This window comes from Pinus tabuliformis, chromosome 5_1 (genome assembly GCF_031772625.1).
Source record: "Pinus tabuliformis cultivar Carrire ecotype Pingquan chromosome 5_1, CPIR1, whole genome shotgun sequence".
NCBI classification, from domain to species: domain Eukaryota; kingdom Viridiplantae; phylum Streptophyta; class Pinopsida; order Pinales; family Pinaceae; genus Pinus; species Pinus tabuliformis.
The window spans coordinates 762948871-762954870 of NC_142305.1; positions in this window are offsets into that span (position 1 = coordinate 762948871).

Here is a 6000-nt window from a genome sequence, read left to right on the forward strand (position 1 = left end):
ACTGGGTTAATTTAAAAGAGTTTACATGCAAAATTGTTTCATGCATGATCGCCACTTGTTAACAAGTGAAAGGATTAGTTAACAGAAGATAAGTGGGCTCCTATTTTCTAGGAGTGCACCCACATGAAACAAAGATTCTTGTGCATGCATCTAGAAATATCTCATGTCTTCAACACAAAAGAGTGCACTCAAAGAGGGTGCACTACTTAGCATGAAGGAGTGTGCTCAAGGAGGGCACACTTCTCCAGCCCGAAGGAGTGTGCTCAACTCAAGTGCATGTCTTCATCAACTTGGAGTGCGCTTTTTCCTTAAAGAGTGATTTTCTCTCTTTTGTTTTCTTTTTGTGCTTTGGTGTGATTTTTTTAGTGTGTGCATGGCATAAAGTCTAGTTTATAAGTCAAGATAAGTCATGAGTTCACCTACCCATGGACTAGATAATCTAGGCGCTTCTAAGAGTTAGGTGATGACACTTAAGAAATATTGACTTAGGAGGATGTGACAGTACGAGAAAACACACAAATGACAAATCAAACAACATGAAAACACTAGGGGGCTTGAATATTGTACATGTAGGATCAAAAATTGACTTAGGAAAACTTTTTGGAGGGTCCTTGTCTCAGCGACAACATGTGGTTATACTTCTCCAAAGACCCACGTAGTCTTCAAACAACTCCATCTATACATCCATCTCACTGAGTGGTTTATCAACCCCAAGGAAAGCACTCAGTGATAGTGATACTACTCCATGTTCTCTTTTTGTACAGTCCAATAAGCCACACCCCCCCTCTCACTCACCTCCTAGTGATAGTGGGACCTACCATCTAGGTATCATTTTGTCGAAAGGAACATTATTTATCATCACACCTCCATGATCATCACACCTCCATTATCATCACACCTCCAATATCATCATACCTCCATTAAGCTAGGTGTTATCGTTTAGAAAGTATATCAGTTGCTAGCTAGCACTTTGGTGGTGGTAATACATGAAATATATCCATTGAGTGGTTTATTATAATCCCATAGCTAGCTTTCAACAAACTGTGAGCACTGAATGGTTTCTCATCCCAAGCTAGTACTTAGTGGTTTGTGTGCCTCATGATTTTACCAAGGAATCTAGTTAGTTATTAGTATACTCATTGATACAACATTCAACATTTCCTTGTCATAAACATAATATAAACATGGCACATAAATGTCATAAACACATGAGCATAATAATAGTTAACAGCAAGATTTCACGTTTTCTCAATGGATCCCTTAAATGAAAAGGTATCAGATAACCTCATCTTGTTATAAAAAACATGACATTCATATAATGATCAAATTTGTAAGAGAATTAATTAATGATTCTTCCACTCAGACGATTTTTGACAATGATTTTCCCAATGGAACAACATCATATAGATTCAATCCAACAGACTAAAAGTTAGAACTAAGAAATTCATATCTCTAAACTCATTAGCATTTTAATTCTCCATTTCACCCAATAGGCATTGTAAAAAACATTTCAATATTTCATATCAAATGCTCCCCCTCCTTCACCATACCACTTCTTGGTATCCATGCAAGGCATGCATTAATTTGAAACAATAGTTCTCAACTTCAACTGAAGGAATTATTACCCAATTCCTTTCCTTTACCCTTTTAACTAGGCTTACTTCCTATCTTATTTACATGGTTGCCACTATCAGGGTTTTTAGCTAAAGTCTTTTTAAATGTACAACTAGTTGGAAATATTTCTTTTGTTGCAATCTCCTATAGTTCCTAAAACAATCTTGGCCTCAAACATTAGTCATAATTTCATCAATTCAACCATTCATAGATTTCAATGAAACCCCATAAAGGAATATTCATGTGCATTCAATTCCAGCATGTCGTTATCCATGCTAAGCATATGTTATCAATTTCCAACCTTTATCATTTTCATTCAAGCTCAAAACCAATACCAAGAGCATAAAGATATCATATTAATAATGATAATTATCAGAAATCTGTCATTCCTTCCCACTTTACCATTAGTTTTCCATAGAGCATGGAATCCATTAAGTAACCTCACTATGTTACCCAAAACATGGTAAGTACCAATTATATTTTCATACCATTCACATAGTGATCACATTTTATAGATTAATCACTTATATTATAAATATGATGGTTCTCTACTAATGGCCTTTTGGATTGATTAGCATCCTTATACCTTTATTTCACTTTCCCATATTTCTCATGTTCATAAAAGAAAGAATACACATATATGTATATCATCCATGCACAGTTTCCAGTTTCGAGAACTGCCTTCTTATGCTATTTTCATAGCTATCATGTCACTGTCCATTTTATTCATGTGGACCCAGCCAGTCCACTTGGTTGTTTTGTTATATTCTTCCACCTTCCACTACCATTTATCTTATGTATAGGTTGTCTTGCACTTCCAGTTCAGTTTTATTCAACTCTTCTCCAGCGCTCCCTTTATTTCCTTCCCATGCCCAAAATACCATCCAGGACACAAAAGGTAAGAAGAAAGGAAAAACAAATAACAATGAAAATATCACAATAAAAATACATAATATCAACACAAGGTAGCATGACCATGCTCAAAGTCAACAAACAAAACAACAAAATATGAAGTCAATAATAACAACAAAGACATGTAAAAAAACATTCATATCATTCATTAGCCCACAACAAATTAGTCACATGAGTTATAGTGTTTGGTATATCCATCACCAATATATGCACAAAGTTTTAGTCAAAGTATTTCCGAAGGTTTATAGCAACCTCAAAATTTCAACATCCCTCAAAATAGTTCAAGAAGGGACTTTTCACCATTTTACAGAGTTTGAGGGGATTCTATCTCATTTCTTTTAGTATTACAAATTTGTAATTCATGTGCCTAGAATTCACATGAACTACTCTTCTTCTTCTTTCCTTGTCTGTTAGGATTGTCTCTTCTTAGATGTTCCTCTCGACAATGCCAACATCAAACTAGATTTATTTTCTCTCCAACCTTACAAGGTTCCTTTTTAGCCTTGTCAACTTAACACTCCTCTATATATTTAGAGGTTGATGCATGTTGCAACAACTCTTGCATGTATGACAGGTGCTGTAGCATCATGGTATTTAGCCTTGCCTACTCTTTTTGCTTTCTAATAAGCCTTTTATTTTTTCCTTGCAACTCGTCACCTCAACTTTGAAGTTCCCGAAGGTTTCTACTCTGTCACGAGATCTTTGCCTTTCTTTCTCATGATGGATTTATCCAATGATATGCTACACCATACTATTGTCCATGCTTTTATTTCTTGTTGCAAATGGATCTTCTTATGTGTTATCACACAGACATAGTTGTTAGTTATATAGCATAAACAAATTGACTTGTTACCTTGCCATGCCAACACCAAGGATGTTGATCCAGTGGATATTGGTGGCCACCCACCTATTACAATTGGACTCCCACCATTGTTTCTTTTCAGTTTCCTTAATTGTAGCACAACTTTCTATTTTTGGCAGTTTTTTGGGTCCTAAACTTCCGGAGCCGTTTTGAGGGACTAAAAGGTGTTTTTAGTTAAAATGGAGAGGTAGGAAAAGTTGATAATTAGTTGCCAATTTGTTTTCAGCCTCCTCTTCGAAATGAGGTATTATGATAGCCAAACAGATATCGTATGCCAAAGTTACGACCCAGGGAAGTTGTTGCACCAATTTACCCAAATAGGGCCCACAGTTTTGGCACTTCATCTCCTAGCGTTAGGTTTTTTGATGTTTAGGGATTTCCATTGTTTCTCAATAACAAATAGGCCTTTGAGCCTCATTGTAACACATTTTAGAGGCAAGTAGCCGCCACATCTCTTCTTAGAGATAAGCTAGCATCACCCGAGCTAGTTTATTTTTATTTTTATATGTAAACATATTTCAGTTCTTTGATATTAGTGAAATGAATTTTTATTTATGCTGCATCTCTGCGTATATGGGTGTTTCTGTATTTTGTTGCGTTCTTGCATAAGGCCAGATCACATGTTGATATGTTGTTGTTCACACATCTTAGAACTCATGTCAGCCACATATTCCAAAAATAAAAAATATATATCAACATGTTTATAGCCATATAATTACTAGGTTTCAAATCAACATTATTCTAAAAGGATTAGCAACCATGACATCTGCAAGTTTAAGAGTACATTCTAACTTTTATCGCAAATAGTATAAATATGAAAAACAACTTATCCAAATAGATTTTATTCATTTCTATGCAATCCTCCTCAAGTTTGATATTGAACCTTAAGCTTTATCTTTAATGTTTACTTTCATGGCCCATCTAGGCAAAGTATTGAACCATGCTTTGATACCACTCTATAATGCTCCCTCACACCATCTTGGATTTTGTAGGTTGAATGGGAGGTGTTAATTTTAATTAATCCAACCTCCATGGTCTCATTATGGAAATGGACTTACAAAATTTCTCCTTCACCAAAGTTAGCATAATTAAATTTGGACAATATGAAAACATTCAACTCGTCAAGAGCATTCTGATGATATAATTTTTTCCTGAATCTGACCTCTGGATTGAAAGTTATTCCCATTTGAAATTTGGTCCCCATAACCCTTGCCACATCAACGAATATTTTCCATGTGGTGGCCTGAGTGTATGAGTGGAAACACAACAACACTCCTCCTCCAACATAGCACCCATCACATCATAGCACCATAGTGTCATCGCGCCACATCCTTAAGGGTGTTCTACTCCAAATGTCTACTTCGCGACTTAGACATTTACGTCAAGTAACATGAATGGTCTTTGTTCTGTGGCTTTTCTCTACTCCATGGATTTTTTGAACATTGTGCCCCACTATGAAAAGGCATTTCAAAACATATATGGGAACCCAAGCTCTATGGTGACGTGGCTTCCAACCACACTGACTTCCACATATGTTATGAAACCAGCTCACAAAAAGATAGAAAAGAGAGATCAACGCCTTAGAATTTAGCCTCTTCGAGGGGGCAACCTCCTTTACATTACACAAATGAACAATTCTTGGATGATTCAAATGACAAAACCTCCTTTCTATATATAGGAGTCTATGGAGTCACAATATAACCCAGCCAACCTAACAATAATAATATAAAGCCACAAAAATAACAATAGAGGGATTCTATGGGGCACAGTAATAAAAATATGGGGACAATATGGGCTCAACAATATTAATAAGGGGTACAACTACAATTGTAATGGGGTAATCACTAGTATTATAGGGACCTAACATGCCCCTCTTCTTCAAAAAAGTGTTGTCCTCAATGCTTGAGTAGTTATGGATGCTTCTGTATAAAATTCTCATCCTCCCATGTGGAATCTTCAGCGGATAAGTTCTTCCACTTGATGAGATACTCCGAAATTGATCGATATCGTAGCTGTCGAGTTATTGTTTCTGTTACTGCTTCCGGTTCTAATATAATTTTTCCTTCCTCCTCAAGTTCTGGCAATATTGTTTGAACTGGGAGCTTGTTTCCTATAACCTTCTTTAAACATGAAACATGGAAAACTGGGTGCACTCGAGACGCTGCAGGAAGCTCCAATTTGTATGCCATAGTACCAATCTTTTGCAACACCTTGTACAGACCATAATACTTTGGTGATAATTTATTATCCTTCTTAGCTTGCTTGAGGGACATTTGTTTATATGGTTGTAGGTGTAGGAATACCCAATCACCTACATCAAAACTTCTTTCATTGCGATGTTGATCTGCCTGTTTTTTCATTCTATTCTGTGTCAACACGAGGTTATCCTTTAAGAGTTCGAGGACTTGTTGTTGATGTTCGATGGGATGTTCCATTGCTTGAACCTTAGAATTTTCTCTTAAATATGATGTGATGGATGGTGGCTGATATCCATAAAGTGCCATGAATGGGGTCATTTTTGTTGCTGTATGGAAGGAAGTGTTATACCACCATTTAGCCAGAGGCAACCATTTGACCCATTGTGTTTGTTTATCAGATACAAAGCAACGAAG